Here is an 18,542-nt window from a genome sequence, read left to right on the forward strand (position 1 = left end):
AGGGATAAAACAGCAGAGACAGGTAAGAAATGGGACATAGAGGCCCCCATCACTTATCTGTTCAAGAGTTTACTAATTTGTCTCATAAAGTAGTCTATACTAGAAGTTTTTAAAACTAACTGCCAGATTTCTAAAGCATAGATTTATTTGTATATGTAAACATTCACACACAGCAATCATTGACTTAGTAAAATTGTAGTTGCTCACCACGCAGTTGCTTCGATCACTTATATACAGCTTTTAACTTAAGATTCTGGTCCTTTGACAGGGTAGTCTAGACTTAGCATACAAAAACTATTCAGCCTGTACACAGCTCATCTCTCCAGCATTATCTCTTCTGCATCCCAGTATTCTAGTTACCTTGAATTAATGGAAGCTGAGAACAATATACCCTATTTGTTCCTACTTTTCAACCCATGACTTGATGTTTCACTGTTTGGCCAATACATGTTTGTTAAGGACATAAAAAAGAGTAATGGGGGAGGAAGAACAAGCTGTAGAAAGGTTAAAGAATTTTCCATCCAACAAGGAATTTAAAAAAGACAACTGTGTATTAGGAAGCCAGAGAAATTAGAATGCATCCATGCTAAGCCCTTGCATAACCTGAAATCTATCATTTAAATTGCTTTAGTATAAACATTTCCATTAGGGAATCAAGAAAAGAGCACAATAGCTCTGACTTGTGGCTGTCCACTGCAATGGAAAAGCTGATAACAGACCAGATGTGATGGTAGGTACCTATAATCCCAGCTATTCTGAAGATTGAGGCAGGAGGATTGCAAATTTGAGGCCAACCTGGCAAAAGTAGTAAGACCTCATCTCAAGAACAAAAGGCTGGGATATAGCTTAAATAGTAGAGGGCTTGGGTAGCTTGTTTAGGGCTCAGGGTTCAATCCTCAGTACCACAAAAAGAAATGGAAAAAAAAAAAAAACTTGACATCATGTTGGTTGTTGCTATGATAGCAACACTTGGCTGATCACTTTACCAGAGGATAAAGGAAAACAGAAGGGGCAGAGAGTTGGTGACAATTCATCCCAGAAAAATGTCAACTGTATTGTGACGGTTTTTCTTTTTTTAAACCAAAGACAAATAATTTTTCTGCTCTTCTATATAAAACATGAAAACTAGTTTTCTTCACCCTGGGGGCAGCAGTTGTGTGTCTGCCCAGTAGAGGGAGGTCTCTCACCTGCTTATGAAGAAAGCATTCAGTCCATAAAGGCTCAGATGTATTCAGAAAAAAATAAGAGCTCAAGAAATGGGTTGATATAAAAAGCATGCCAACTAGGTTTATTGGTGACTTGAAGTGTAACTAAGATCACAGACTGAAAAGACAGATAGCACCCAATGAAGCTCCTGGAGATCCACTGAAAGGTTGCTTCAGTCCAGCCTGCCTGGGTAGCACAAAGATAGCCCAGTCTTTTGAGGTTAGAACATCTAAGGAGGACTTGGGATTTCCATCCTGTGCAGTCCCAGCTAGTAAGACATGGAGGATTTCTGCCTTTAGGGATGGTGGTGGTCAATAATATTATTCTACTGTAGAAGATATCCATGAAAAAACGTTTTGAGAAGTTGTATCTTAACCAGACTGGGAATTTTCAACCAACAGAAAGCCACATCCAGTTTGAAGAAGGGGCCCAAGAAACTACAGGGTCTTTTCTACCTCAATCATGAGACTTTTTTTTTTTAAACATAATCTGATGAATAAAATCTCCCACACTGAGGTTTAGAACAAAAACAAGCTAGTGAGCTTTCTAAGTCATTTCTCCTAAAGTGTTCAAACCCTAGCTGGTGGTTCACACCTGTTATCCTAGCTACTCAGGAGGCAGAGATCAGGAGGATGGCAGTTCAAAGCCAGCCCAGGCAAATAGGTGACAGACCCTAGTTTGAAAAATCTCATCACAAAAATAGGGCTGGTCGAGTGGCATGAGGTATAGGCCCTGAATTCAAACCCCAGCACCACAGAAAAACAAAAATAACAACAACCCCCCCCTAATTTCAACCTTCTAGGTCTGGCTTCTGTGATGGCAAATACAAGTGGGCTAAAAGCCCAAGGAAAACATGTCCCTGAATAGCAGAGAGATTATTGCCGCCTAAAAGTGGGCCAGAGCTTGTCTAAGACTTGGAAATATGACCACGGTGCCCAAAACCTAATGGACTTTTCAAAGGCTTAGAAAATAAAGCATCTGAGAACCAAATAAAAAATAAAAATAGGAATAGAAAAAGATAAGTATGTAGTATTTGCCATGTCCCAGGCTCTGTTCTGAAAGCTTCTCTCTCAGTGACTCCCTTGCTCTTCAGCTTCCCTCTGGTACTGTTATTTCCATTTCCATGTTACAGCTGGGGAAACAGTGGTACACAGTAGTTACGTATTCTGCTAGAAAATGACGTTGTCAGGATTTGAACCTGAGTGTCTGGCTCTGAGTCTCCGATTCTTGATTTCTAAGCCAGTTCTACTCCAAATAGTGCATGTTTAATTTTAGTATTAAATATAACATTCTGTCAAGTAAAAAACTCTAACTCTAACCTCTAACTCAACCCTTATAACTGCATATAAATCACATTTGGTAGGGATGTATTTCAATACAGTCTGGTATAATAATGTAGGAGGGACGAGGGCCTGCAAAGAACTCAAAGTGGCTCCAACCCGAAGTCCTAGAACCCCCGAGAACATGGCTAGATAACTGAGAATACACCAGAAGATTATAGAGGAAAACCCCCTGCTCAGTCTCAGGGCCTCTGTGAAAGTGCCATTTCTTCCTCTGTGGCCCAATAACATCTTGCTGATCATTGTAGACCATTGGTTGGCAAACTATTTCCATGAAGGACCAGACAGTAAATATTTTAAGTTTCACAGGTCATTTATGTTCTATTGCAGTTACCCAGCTTTGCCATTGTAGCACAAAAGCATCTAAGCTAACACATACAGGGATGGATATAAAACTTAATTTATGAACACTAATATATATATAATTTCCCTGTGGTAGCAAATATTAATCTTCTTTTGATTTGCTTCAACCATTTAAAATTCTAAAACTATTCTCAGATTAGGGACCATATAGAGACAGGCAGGCAGGATTTGGCCAAGGGCCATGGTGTACTTTGCCCCATCTTCCTTGGACACCAGGAAGGATGAGGCCTTAAGACAGGGGAAGGAGCAGCCTGAGCCCCACCTAGGGATGGAAAATCTTTCCCTGCTTGGTTAATGAACCATTTTGGTAAGCTAAACTAACTAGTATTTCATAAATCTGGAATTTATCCAGATTTGTGAATATTCCAGAGTATACTCATTATAAATAAAAATGTTCAGTCTCCATCAGAATTTGCAATTCAGTTATATGACAGGGGAAAGTCTATTATTTTAAAACTAACCCATTGATGTAGGCAAAACATCTTCAAAATGTGGCTTACACTCTGGGGAAGTGTAAGTTTGTCCACAAAAGAATTGGGAAGAAAATAGTAGAGCTGTTTTCTGTTATTTTCACTCAAAAAAGAAAGAAAAAAAAACAGAACAGCAACAAAAGAGATTATTGAGGTGGGGGTGTAGCTCAGTGGTAGACCACTTGCCTAGTATGCACAAGGCCAGCACCAAAAAAAAAAAGCAAGAATAAAGTGAAGTTTTTTATTTAGTATATGAATTGATACTAGTTCCCTACCTTGGTCTGTGGTCATGTATCACAAGCAATACATTAAGTTTCTTGAGGAAAAAGTTGAAATTCTACAATGCAGAGGACCTGACAGAGGCACCTTCACTCCTATGTTTGTTCTCTATGTTATATACAGAAGAGACTATTGTCAAGGCCCATTGAGGCAATTTTGAAGAAACAAGAGTGACAAGATTACAATAGCTGATAAAACCATGTGTTGGCAAAGACAGGGAGGTGGGGAAACTCTTCTCGGCAGATGCTGAGGGTATAAGCTAGTATAATCATTTTAGAGAGAAATTTAGCAGTGTCTGATAAAACAGAAGAGGCACAAACCTACAACTTTAAGTTCACCTTCTAAGAATATATGCTGAAAAAACTTTCATACATGTTCCAAAAGAATATAACTAGAAGAGTTTTCATTTCAGCATTGTTCGTAGCAACAAAAAGTTTGATAAAAATGTTTATGGATAGAATAGGTAACTGAGCTGTGGTCTGTTATGAAGGACTTTTATGCAGTGTTTAAAGTGAATGAACTAGAATGCCATGGATACTAACGTGGATAAACTACTATAAAAGTGTCTCTAAAAATAAAGTGAGAAAAGGCAAATTGCAGAATAAAACACAAAGGAGTAAAACAAGGAGACCAATGCCAGACATTTATGGATTTACGCACATGTGTTACAGTGGAACAATTCAAGGAATGAAAAATTCAGGAATGACAATTGAGGATGGGGATTTTCTAGTGAGAGAGGGAAGAATGGGAATGGAGAAAGAAAACAAGGAGTCTGAGCTATGTCTTCTAGTTCTGTGTACTACATTCAGTATGAGTGAAATATTTTGTAATACAGGGGCTTTAAAAGGAAAATACAGTTATGCAGGTCTCAAGCCTCTAATAAAATTCTAGAATGACCACAGTTTTTATAATGATAATGAGCAGAGGAAGAGGAATTTTCAGACAGATTTTGTTACTAATCAAAAGATTCAAGGAATAGGGGACTGTGGCAAGGTGGTTGATGCTTAGAGAGAAATAATGGGGTCAAGGTACATCCGGGTTTGCCCTCTGACAGTCTCAAATTTATGCCTATTGCCTGCTGTGATTATTAGTAGCTTCTTTTTTCACTTTTGAAAGTGCCCCAGTTACAAAGATCAATGATCTGGTCTGCTAGCAAGACAAGGCCATCCTCACTTGTGCCTGTTGAGGTTGGGGTGTGGGTACCAGATCCTGGGCTTTATCTGGTAAGGCCAGAGGGCTCATTAGATGAACGAAAAGCTGACAGGGGAGAAGTTAAAAAGAGCTCTAATAGTACCTAGTATTTGATAGGCACTTAATCTGAAAACCAAAGATTCCCAGGTTCTTACTTTTTCTTTAAAATCCTATTATTTTATAGCATAGGTCTGTGGTCTTTTAATCTTCCCAAAGACAAGTTGATGCAGTAGAAAGGTTACAGGGTTAAGGTCCAGAACCAACTGTGGACAAAATCACCTTGAAAAGTAGGGATTCTTGGGTCCCAACACCAGATTATTGATCTGAAATCTGTAGAGTTGGAATCACAAAACCCTTTTGTTTTTTTACTCTACAAGTAACTGTTGCCTGAATTCATGGAGTCTAAAATAAATATCAGAGCTATAACAGTTGTGCTATTTTAGACAGCAACCTATGTCTGAGCATGAAAGTCTTATATATTAAATTTAAATCCTCAGATAGATGACATAATCTATCTTCATCTCTTGCCTTAACTTCACAATTTTCTAGTCTCATATATAGCTTGTGCAAATCCTTTCTCTTGGTTGAGTCAAAGTGGATGGGTGTCTGCTATTGAGATTAAGAGATGGCTGGAACCCCAGATCTGGAGCACACCTGCCAGCATCTTTTCTAGCAGCCTGATGAAGAGGTGTCCTTTAGCACACAGAGGACAATGCCAGGTCAAGGAATGCTGGAATCCTGATCTGGCCCAAACTCATGTGAAACTATAGCTCTGGTTATTGGCTAACCAACAGATACTTTGGGCTCCTTTGGTGTTCCTTTTCTTAGGAGAGTGAGTTTTTGTTTTCTTTCGGGTGTTCTGTCTTGTGGTATCTTGTACAGAGCAGCCAGGAGGAACATCAGCTTGTGTGTGTAGGCCAGCACTGTCACCACATCTGGCTCATTATGGTTTGCCTAGTCATGGATCACTTTGGTCTTTCCTAGATGAGGATGAGACATGCCAAAGTGTATTTCTAGCTGTACTTATTATTTGCTTTCTAAGAAGGTGAGCTGAAAATCAGAGAAAATTACTCCAAGCTGTAGTAAAACCTACTGAGAATTACTAAAGGATAATTTTTCGTTCTTCAATTTGTTGTTTAGTTTTAGTTGTTCTTTTGTGGGGTTTTTTAGCTTGATTTTTCTCCTTGAAAAGCATCATTGGTTTGGCCCAGGGTAGCTGTATTTACTTTGGTGTGCATACAATGGGAATAGGTATACAAGGCTGAGTACTTCACTAGGTATCTGTTGAGCTCGGTGATGCCTTTTCAGTTTGAATTAATCCATTGGCACTGGATTCTTAAGAGGCAAAAGAATTCTGAGTAAGATTCATGAGCTCCTAGATATTGTTCATATCTAATTGTCTGGAGAATTATCTCAGTACAATGTTAGTGTAACTCTCTGTGATGATTTTGGATATTTGATCTCATTGGATATTCTCATCCCCTTGACTTTTTTTTTTTTTTTTTACCATTTCCCAAAGGCCTTTGAGAAATTGAGATCAGGTTAAACAATCTATCAGAAATATATCTGTGATGTTCTAATAGAATCTTTTGCTTTTAGCCTGATCCAAGCTGATTATCTCATAGGGATGTTTTTCAATATTCGTTGAGCATCAAAGCACCTAGGGAAACTTTTAAGTGTCATTAGTGTCCAGTTCCCTCCCAGAACAATGAAAAAGATAACATCTGGAGAGTGACTTGAGAATGAATGGTTTGCTGTCATTTTTATAAAGTTCCCAGGTGTAAGATAAATGACCATTCAGTATGCCTGGGACTGAGTGGTTTCAGCACTAAAACTAGAGAGTCCTGAACCAATCAGGACCAGACTTCTTCATGGTGGTTGCCTGCTGGCTGTTTCTACCTGTCCTACTGCACCGGGAAGGAGCAAACTCTTTGGGTTCTGCACCCACTCTACAGACCATTCTAATGGCTCTCACTTATGGGACTCAGAACCTCTGTGGATGGAAATGAGAACTGTGACCTAGAACCTTCATATACCTTTGACTATAACCTAACAAAAGGACATATGCAACGTGTTAGAAGAAGCAATAAATCCAGCCTAAGGAGATAGGGGAAAAAAAGCAATGGAGCTACACTGCCTATAACCAGAGGTAGAACAATGGCAAAACCTGAGGTTGTGGGAAAAGAAAAATAGGAAGGAGGAAATTTAAAAATATGCCTATCAGTCCATTTTTCGATTTTTCATGTCACTTTTTATGAAGAGATTGGGGACTCTGCAGTTTCAGATACTTTGGACCCCTTTCTCCCTTTGAGAGTGTGAGTTTTTGTCTTCTTTCAGGTGTTCTGACCTGTAGAGACCTGTACAGAATGACCAGTGGGAACATCAGCTTGTGCACATGGAAGCAGCATTGTTGCCACACCTGGCTTAGTTATGTGTGCTTAACTGTGAATCACTTTGGTCTTTTCTGAAGTCAAGATGAACTGTTTGGAACTTCAAGATAAAGGCCCTTTGAATGGAAGGGTATAGAACAGGAAGGCTGTTTTTTTATATGAAAACAAACTATACCAATGTAGGTAGGTTTATATACAATACAATGTACTTGTGGTGAAGATGTGCTCTAGACTAGGTACCAAACCTACAGGCAAAGCTATAACCTGCCTTGTACTCTCTGCCCTTTAGAATGGAGCCTTTGTGATGCTTTGCCAGGCACATGGACTCTTGTGACTTAAATCTCTTTTGCTAATATTGGTATTTCCTGCACATTGGGAATGAAATCTTCCTGACACAGAGAAGTTAGAATCTCCTGGGTCCCTTGGTGAAATTCCCTGTTTGTGAGCAAGTTCTGTATGCCACAAAGTGCCAAAATTAAACCTCTGCAGGCAAACAACTTGGAATCATGGCAAAGGATGCATTTGTAGACACACTTTCATCTTTCCTAAAATATACCTGTTCCGCTTGTTCAGGAATATGAGTAATTAGAATTAGGAAAGGGATTGAGCTAGAAAGGAAAAGTGTGGTAGGGAGGGAGTTTATCAGCTGCATGAACTTTCATGTAAGTGTCCTTTGAGCTGGACTTGAGATGCCACACTGCCTTTTCCCATGATTAATGCAGACACTGATAATGTTTCCTGGTATTCTGCAAATATGATCCATCTCTGAGCTCCAACTTTGAAGGTTCTGTGGTTGGAAGTCCACACTCCTGGGTGAGGAGAAGTCCAAGAGATACTGATGAAGATGATAAGGAAAATATCTGGAGTTGGTATGATATGCCAGACTGTTTTTATTTTCCCATGCATTAAATCATCTGACCCTCATAACAGCCATATGAAATAAGTGTTATTGCCTCATTTTATAGGAGGAAGCTGAAGAACAGAAACAAAAATATAGTTGCCTAGAGCTGCAGAGTCAGGAAGTGGAGAAGAAGCCCAAGTTCAGACTCAGGCAACTCCTGATTTCTGAGCTCTACTGGCTCTTGCTAGACCCAGGGTTTCCTGCCTCAGCTTCAGCTGTAGAATATGAACACACCCACTCAGAGTGAAATGGGGCAGGTTGACCAATCTAATAAATGCTTGAAATAATGGAAGAGGCACTAAGGGAAGGAGGTAGGTTGACTGAAGAGGACCTCCAATATTGGTTTAAAAAAGTTGTGGGGTAGTTTTGAGAGCAGCAGTTTGTAGAAGCACTAGTCTTCATATCTGGGTAACTTTTGCTTATAGTCAGTGGCCCATATAGTGGAACAAAGAAGACTGGTACATAACCAGATGGCATACACCTCAGCAAAGATGGCGTTCTTATAAAAGAATCGTGAATGATTTTGAATCAGCAATCAGGGGCTTGGAGAATGGTCATCCCACCATGCACTGTGCTTTGTGTGACTTGGGACAAAGGGCAGCCTCCATCCCAAAAGGTCGGAGAAAGAAATAGCATCTTAGTGAGAAGGCAGGTTTCCATTACAACAGAGTGTGGAGGAAACACCTAGAAAAGAAGTGGATAATTGGTTTGTACCTCAAAATGGCACTTCAAAAGGGCTTAGTAGAGAGCCTGTGTCTTAACATGGTTGTGTTGCTGTAATCGAATACCAAAGACTGGGGGAACCTATGAAGAACAGAACCATTTCTCACAGTTATAGAGGCTGGGAAGTCCAAGTAGAGGTTCCTGCAGGTTCTGATGTCTGGTGAGGGCTGGATCCTTTGGAGGGGAGGAATGCTGTATTCCCACTTAATGGGATTTGGGAGAGCAAGCCAGACAAACACTGGGGAAAGCCTCTTTTTTAAAGGCCTTAATCCTATGAACAAAGGAGGAGCCCTCCAAGCCTCTTAGAGGCTCCACCTCTTAATATCAGCACATTGGCAAAACCTGGTTTTTGAAAGGATCATATTCAAATCACAAGACCTTGTAAGTGAGAGAAGAAAGAAATCAAGGAATGTACATGATTGAGAAGCCATAAGACACCAGGGAGCTTGCATTATGGTCATTAAAGGCATAGGGTAGAGAGTACTCTTTCTACAAATCACTATGGGATTCTGGGCCACAGCTTCTGCCTGGCTAGTTCAGGCTGAGTTCACAAGTGATGCCATTAAGTCTTCAGATGCCCAAGCAGGGGCTGGCTAGGGCCAAGAGGAGTGGTTCTGTAACTACAGTCCTAGGCCAAAGTCCCAACTCTTGAGGTTCCAACATGTCATGTCTGGCCACTCACCCCAGTATACCAAATGAAGAGACCAGTAGTGGTAAAGGGTAGAGAAAGGAGATTTGTTATATGGCACAGGCATGCTGCAGGAAGAGGCAAGGTAAGCACTTCAGCCCATCTTCAGGGTATTGATGGGAGCTTTAGGTTTAAGTAGAGGAATAATTGGGGTTGGGGAGAGAGGAATGCATATTAAACAGTATTGGTCAAAGTGTGGCCTGTTTGATCATTTTCTCAGTTCTCATTCTGCAAAGTGTTATAGAGAACTTGTTTTATCATTGTTATCAATTAAGGGGAGCAATCTGGTCCCCATGAGATGATTTCAACTGTATTAGGGTGTAGCCTCATCATTATAAGTAAGTGTCCTCATTTTTGCTGGGGGGTTATCTGTCCTATGGGGCTCCTTATCATAAAGATGTTATTGATCAGTCCTATTGATCCTGGAACCCAAGGTGACTGCAAAAGAGTGAAACTCCGAGTAAATGCAACAGGTATAAAATGGAGGCAGGTATGTTAGGTTTTATCCTACTTTCAGTTAACTTATGAATCCAAATAAAGAGTCCGCTTTTTAGAAAAAGCAGTTTCTAAGAGCCTGTTAACAGTTCTTTTTCTGATTTCAGCATGCTCTTTCCAAGAACCTCACAGGGGATGGAGTGTGAGACAGGGCAATCGTGTGTGGTAGAGAAAGCCTGGGGAAAATGGTGTTCAAGCCTCCCACCACCACATTTCTCCAAGTTCGAAAGAATGGAAAGTACAGGAAAATAAGATTGGCTCCCTACTGTCATCTACTGTGAGGGTGAAAAGCAGAAGATTTGAACCAGAAGCTGATACAGATTTTAGGCCTCTCCATAAAGTATGCAAAGGCCTTTTTCTTGGTCTTTTCAGAGGCCTGTCTGATAACCAGATGTTTTTGTCAGCAAGTGTGGACTGTGTGGTGGCTAATTCCCCAGTGCAAGTTTAGGACAAAAGGCACCCAGAGCCCTTTTCACTTGTGATAAAAGTAGCCTTACCTGCTCTTGTTTCATTTATTTATTTTTAACTGTTTCACAAGTCAGAGCTCCTTTTTTGACCTGAAAATGAAACCTGACGCCATTCATCAATATTCTTCCCAGCTTCCCCCAGCAGGAGCTCAGGCTGGGTGCGTTGGTGGGCAATTTCTCCAAGTGTGGTCTCAGGACCACCCACAGGAAGGGGACCCTGTTCCATGCACTGTTTCTCTAGCTCTATGAAATGCTCTCAGGCACATTCCAGTTTGAGAATCACTACTGGAATGTCTTGTCCCTCTCATTGCTGCATAATTGATTTCTTCCATGACCTTTAGTCGTTCACTTACAAAAACCCATGGAAAGTCAGCACTACAGGGACAAGGGATTTGTTTGATGTTCACCAACATATCACAAGTTCTTAAAACAGTGCTGCTCACCTGGTAGGTTATTAACATATAATGGTTAAATAAATGAAATGTGTTTTTAATGCTCATTCTGTGCCAGGCACCAGGTAAGTGCTGGGAATGACCAGGTAGCCACAGGAGATATCCAATTATAGTAAAGCATGAAGAGTAATATGAGAAAATGTAGAGAAATAATATCAGGGATTGCAAATGTAACTCATAGGGGGACAAGTCTGAAACTTCTATCTTTCACTGCTCAGGTGCATACAGCATCTTCTACAACAGCTGTGTGGGAGCCTCACAGTCTCTCAGAGTACACAGCAGATGAGAGGCTGGCTGAGGTTCACCCTTGGGCTTAAAGGAAGAGAGGCAGTATGTAGAAAATTGCTCTATTTTGCCCACAGATAGGGATGTAAGGATAAAGGTTGGAATGATTTATGTTTCAATCATAGCAGGAGATGCAAAACTTGCCCAGTTTTTGTAGCTTTAGCTAGATAGAGTAACATGCGGTAAAGACCAGAAAGTTAAAAAAAAAAAATACTGGGGTTGTGTAGACCATTGGCAAGAAAGCGTTGTACAGAAGTTTATGTCACTTTTGCAGCCAGCAGGTAGAAATTTTATGGCCAGAAATGAGGGTGCATGATGAACCAGCTTCAGGAGGAGAAAGACCCAAATAATGAAGCCATGTAGTCTGGATATCCCACCTGCAACATTTCCCTTTCCCTTCCACAAGCTCATGTGAGAAATATGCTCACCTGTCCAAACTCAAAGAATGGACTCAGAGACACTTGAAGTATAGTGAAAGTGAGACTTTAATAACTAGTCTTGCAAGCTGCAGTATCTAGCAAGCATGCACACCCGGAGAGGTTAGAATAGGCATTTTATCCCTAGCACACAGGTCCCCTACACCCCCTCATTCCACATTGGCTGAGTACTACAGGGTGTACAATCTTTGATGGATTTTGCCTAAACTTTATTATTTCCTATTGGGTTATCTAAAAATATGTCTGTCTTGGGATTGTTCCAGTTTTAGAAACAGGCTTAAGTCTCCACCTTCCTTTGCCTCTTTGTGGTGGGAAGACCTCCCTGTGATACATGCTTTTTTTTTTTACCCATTTCCTTGTAGTTTGCCCCTCCCAGTTTAAGTTTCCTTGTCAGTTGGCCCTCCCCGCAACATCCTGTTTTGGCTTTTTTGCTGTATGAGCTCCTTCACTTCCACAAGCTGATATGCAAGCAAGCAGCTAGTAATTATCAACTCAGGGTTAAATGCCTTGCCTTGAAAATGGACCACAATTGACTTTATTTCTAATAGCCCACATCTTCCCTTTCAGCATGGTTCTCCATCTCCTCCCACAGGCAGATTCAGTTCTCTTTTTGAAGAGATCAGGGACTCTCTGGACTTTCAGACACTTTGGGCCCCCTTGGCATTCCTCCCCTGGAAAGGGGAGCTCTGGTTTTCGTTCAGGTGTTCTGACCTGTAGTGTCCTGTACAGAATGGCCAGTAGGAATATCAACTTGTGCTTTCTCCTCATGATCTGCCAAATATTTAAATTCTCTTTTTCTCCACCCTTGGCTACTAGGAAATTCAGAGCTAAAGTCAATGTCCAGTGAAATTAATGACATTTTCCTAGGCATTGAGTCAATTTGTTTCCTGTTCTTTGTTGTTTTTTTCTTTAAAAAAAAGATTGTTTCTATTTTAACAGCTGCATTGCAATTGCTTCTATTCATAACTTTAGAGGAAGTTTTATGCAGACATAAGTTAGAATGACATAAAACACATGTGCCCATTTTCTCCTACCCACTAATCCTTTAGCTCCCCTCAACTGACATCACATTGCTATGGAGTTCCCTCTTCCTGTGGCCTTTTACAACCTCCAATATCACCTTTTGTTCTTGTTCAACACACCTGTGGATTCTCTCCACCCCCTTCATATCCTCAATTTCTACTTGTTAGCCTTGCTGTGGTCCCCACCCTTGCCTTGACCCCTAAATCTCAGTGTTCATTGTTCTTCCCTAACTCTAATGCCTCTCCTGTCTCCCAAGTCTTGGCTACCATAACACCCATTCCATTTGGGTGGAATTAGTATCATCTTTCTTTCCAGGGAAAGAAAGCATTTCACCCCAGGGAATTTAAGCTTTCATGGGGGGAGAGGAGAACAGGGACTTAAATGGAATGTAGCTCAGAGATTCTTGTACTCTATACCCCAACCCTGAGCAATGAAATAAACTTGACCAAGACCAAGGTCTTCCTTTGTATATTTATGTCCAGCTGCTTGGTAAATGCGTGCTCACTCATTCATAACTAAAGTTTCTAAGCCCAGCATCACTCATCCTGCTGTTTGACAGCTATGCCTCCCAAACACTTTGAATCTTAAATTAGTGTCACTACAATGTTATGATTCATTGCTCTCTCTCTCTGAAGAACCGTGGTTGTTTCTTTTAAACAGCTCTTCCATTAAGGTAGAAGAGCCAGCATAAAACATACACATATGTCATTCCAAACCTCCTACTCTGTGGGTGGTCCCAGCATTTTGTTCCTGGTACAGCTTCTGAAAAAGAGAGGAAAGGGGAGCTAGGCTTGTTTTCAACTAAAACTTAATTTTTAATGGCTGTTAGCACAGCACTTCCACACATGGGTTATGAAGATTTTGTCATCCTTTTCTTTAAAAAAGTAAAAACAATTTTTGAATGGGATGCAATTCTTGTATGCTATCTAGTATCTTTAAGTTCTCTAGTCTCAAGGAAGAATTTTAGCTTAGCCCTCTTTGGCTAATGCAGAGTATGAAAACCATTCATTCATTCATTCAACAGATGTTTGTTGAAGAGGCCGTTTTAGAATTGGGAATACAGCAGTGAACTCCTTATGGAGTTTATATTCCAGTAAAGAGAAGACAGACTATAAAGCATGTATAAGTGTAAAAGTTATAAATATATACATTTGTCAATATTAATTAAATAATGCTGAGTGTTATGAAGAAAAACAGAGATAATTTTGGATTAAATGATCAGAAAAGCTTCATGAAGGAGTACTATCTGAGCAGAGACCTAAATGATATGAAAGATTCTTGTCCTTGCTCTTGCCCATGCAGGTATCAGTAATCAAGCAAAGCCACTGATTCTTTTCTTCAGAGCCACACAATCCTCCATTCAGCACTCTGGGCTGTCAGTGATGCCTGACTGGTGTTAACATCATGCTTAGACCTATTTTCCACCCTGTTCTAAAACTGCCTTTCTTTTCTAAAGCGTAGAGGAAAATGTAAAATGGAGAATGATATAGGGACCAGTTTTTACCCACTGTTATTTAAGGCCCAGTTGTCTTCTTCCTTCCCCTTGTCAGAAATACAAGATGTTTGCATCCCTTTGTGATGTTTACTTTGTATGCATGAATTTATAACTAAACTCTTCAGCAGACTGTAACCTACTCACAATCACAGGGCTTGGTAGCTACCTGGGCTGCTCAATTCCAGCAAGCACTCTTTGAGATTTCAACCTGAAATATCCATAAGTAGCAGATTTTCCTTGATAAAATCCATTTTCATAAGTAAAAACTCCACATACATTCTCCGGGTTTATCCATTTATTTATTGAGTACCTACCGGGTGCCAGACACAGTGTTAAAGATGAATAAGGTATATAGCATCTTACTTAAGTCTCATACAAATGCCAGTAGAGGATAAGCTAAAATTCTGTACCTACGGGGGGAAGTCATGTCTTATCCTCTTATAATTGTTTTTATGACACATGACACTACAAATCACCATCTCAATGATTACCAATGACTTCCAATTCCCAATCCAATGTCAATCTTCATTCTACTTGAATTCTACTTAACCCTGAGAACCATTCTTTTCTTCTCTCCAATTGCCTTACTCTATTCTTCTCATTAGTCATTATCTTACTTTTTGTTCTCTCCCATCTTTCTCTACATTCTTTCTCTTGGGGACTCCAGTCACTCTCATAGATTTAAGTTCACTTTCACATAGTTGAGTCTCTTATACGAGTCCCTGGTTACAACTTCTCTTGCGTTACAGTCCACTGAGATCACATTCTGGAACCATTACAAAACTCAAACACAACATTACTATGTTTACCAGGGTCTTTTTGCTTGCAAATGACAGAAATACATCTTTAACTGGCTTTAGTGGGGGAAAAGAAGAACACAAAGACCAAAGAGGCCTGAGCTAGATCCAGGCACTCAGTGTTTTCACAAAATCAAATTCCCATCCCCTCCCTTCTCCTCCTCTACATTCTTTTTTCCTTCTCCCTCTCCCTGTTTCTTTTTCTCATTCGTGTGTGTGTGTTGTTGACCATCTATGTCAGAGTCTCCATATTGCAGTCCCCAGGCTATAGTAAATACCAGGTTGTCTTCACTGACTTAGAGAAAAGAGATAACTTGTCTTTTCCAATAGTTCCATCAAAATCTCACAGTTGATTTTCACTGGGCTAACTTGGGACACTGATCTTCTTGTAACCTATCACGTGAGTGAAATGTGGAAAAATGTTGATTATTATAGTCTATAAGCTTGGAAGCTATAGATAAGTTTTAATCACATGAACTGAGAGTGAGGAGGCTTAGTCCTCTACAGAAAAATTATGTAAAAGGGTAAGTATGCTAAATAGGCTAAAGAAGCAGATGTCCACTATAATTCACCCCCCAATAAAAAGCAACCCCTCTGACTTGCTTGTTTCTGTTAAACAAGATAATCTAAAAACACTATGTAAACTAAACCATATTCTTTTGATGCCACTGGTTTTACTGCTATTTAGTACTGTCACAATTGTAAATAATTCAAGTTTTAACCTTCAGAACTTCAGAAGCTACAGCCTCCTTGCCCTTGTTCCTCAGCAGCATTTCAGTGTCAATATTCATTCTATTTGAATTCTACTCAAGTTTGAGGAACATTTCTTTCTTCTCTCCAATTGCTTCTCTCTGTTCTTGTTGTTAGACCTTCTTGAACCAATCTTTTGCAAATGTCTTATACCTAAATCCCTTTCTACCAGACTCTATGCTTCCAATCCAACAGACATTTTTTTTTTTTGACACAGTGCTGACCATATTCTGTCTTGCAAATGTCTTGCCATGCTCTCCATACCTAAGGACAAATGGCCACACTTACTAGCTGATTCTTAAAGTTCAACCCTCCAAGGAACTAGTTCCAACCTATCAGTCCATATTTACTCCTTCCAGTCCTCTCCATGTATTTGGTGCCTCTAGCCAGTAGGAAGTACTCATTGACCCTGAATCCTTCCACAGCACCCTCTGGTTTTTTCTACAGCTGGATGCATCACTGCTTGCCTCTCTGCCAGTATCCTTACCATTTTGGGGGCCCAACTCTAGGATCTCTTATGGATGTAAGTGGTTGTTACATAGTCATTTAAATTTTTTTGATTGAAGTGAAAGATTATATCAGACAGGTATTTTCTGCTAATGCTAGATGAAATGTAAGATTTTTGTCTTACAAGATTATCTCATAAAAGAGAAAATATTATTTACCAAATAGGGCTTTGGTGAACACGAAATAGTCTATTGTGCTGGAAACTCTCACACTAAGGCTGGCATTCCTAGAAAGGAAGGTAAATACTATAAGCATAAGCTATTCTCCAGCCAGCGTGGGAAGTGTCCTGCTTTAAGCAACTAGATGGTTAATGGATGCATATTTACTTTGTGCATTTGCTTAGCCTTCTTTGTTTCTTTATGTCTTTGTTTTTCCTAAAACCAAATTCTTCAGGGAATTAGAGCCAGCTTCCTGGCTTTTTTCCCCAGATGCTACTTTTCTCTCCATCCTTGAAAGTTCTAGCACTTTGCATCTTTCCATCTTACTATTACCATATTATACTTTGCAAGATAGCCATTATGCACATTCTTATCTCTTCTGGCACCCTAAAGCATAAAACTTCTTGATGTATTGACACAGTGAGTACTCAGTAAATACTTATTGAAGTGATGCTAATAGAAATTTTAGAATCTGTGCCAAAGGATCTCAGGGGTAAAGAAAAAATTTTAAAGTGCTTTATAGACATATACTTTTTCTTAGGTTTTTCTCAAATTAAATGATAGAATCTTCAGAGGTAACCAGTTGTTATCTTATTTGTTTAATTTCACTAAAAGAAGATCATTTTCTCTGCTAGCAACCTCAAATAGTGTAATTAGTATCATCACTTTGTACAGCAATAGCAACCACACCAAAACTGCCTTTAAATTTTGAAATAGCTTTGGAATGTTAAAGCTTAACATTCAGTTATTCATTCAACACATGATTATTGGGCACATCCTGCAATGTGACAACGTGCTAGGGACACTTAGCAAGCCAAATTTATTGACCTTGTTGAATTTACAATCTGGGGGAGGAAACAGACAATTTACAGAAATTACCTCACTAAACAACCTTTAAACTCTGGATACATAAGAGCAGGAAGACTCAATTAATAAATTGCCTGCTTTTTTATTTGCATAGTGTCAAGGTTGATTCTCAAGGCTCTGTTTTGCATTCAACCAAGGGACACCAGTGATCATGCAATTCTTCCGAGTTTTAGTGTTAGGCAAAGGGGAAGAATTGGGCATCTTGTATGTCAAAGATATTGTTAGCCATACCTGCTATCTTCCCGATCCCTAAAAGAAGTAAATTCTATAGCCCCCATCATCTAAAAGAAATTGGTGTTGATGGTAATAGACACTGGGAAAAAGGGTCATTGAACCCACATTTTGAGAGAACTTCTGAAAGTAGCTTTTTATTTTTATGCTTTTATATTCACATTGTTCATAAATAATTTGAAGGCTGATACTATTATGGACCCAAATTTCTAAGAAAGCTTCAGGAATTTTACATATTAAAATCTCTTTCAAGGCCAAGAACACAAGTGGAAATTCTTTTCAAATTTCAATATTAATCTGTATTGCAACTTAATGTTTTGGGGAAGCTGTCCCCAAACTTTCTCCCAGTGGGTGGTTTTAGAGAGCCCTTGAAAACAGCACCCAAGAATGAGTTCACCTGTAAGGTCAGTAGCATGGAGAAAAATGGCAGAGTGGAGTGTAAATGAAAGGCAGAACAAAATGTAAGAGATGGTATCTTAACAGATACCATTCTGGATCGTGAATAATTTCTGGAATAAGGACATGATTTTAAATTCAAAATTCTGTATCTGTAACAAATAACTGGTTGCCAAGGATACTGGTGTGTGCAAATTGTAGAAAATATAATGAGCAGATGGATTTTTGGTTGGAGGGAGGAAAATTCATCTGAACTGAAGAGACAGGTGGAGATAAGTATTCTGAATGGAAAGGAAGTTGCATAGTTTTATTTGACTGACACAAAAACACCCCCATATAATTTTAAGTATCCTCTTCTTCCTATTCATCTGCCAATGAGGATGTCATTAGGTTTCATCTAGATACCTGGGTAGAGGCCATTTAGAATCCTGTCTGAGGCTAGCTAATGCAACCATGTCTCGTCTCCCAAGTCCTCTAATCATCCAACTCCCCTTGACTTTTGTCTACATTCTACTCTCCAGTTCTCTTTGCTACTTATCTTACACGTGAGCTCTTCCTTGAGTACTGTTTCCAAGTGTTCTCTAAAACCACCATTCTATGGTTAGCTAATGTGTTCTTCACTCTGAGCTTC

The sequence above is a fragment of the Castor canadensis genome, chromosome 12, assembly GCF_047511655.1.
Source record: "Castor canadensis chromosome 12, mCasCan1.hap1v2, whole genome shotgun sequence".
Lineage (NCBI taxonomy): Eukaryota > Metazoa > Chordata > Mammalia > Rodentia > Castoridae > Castor > Castor canadensis.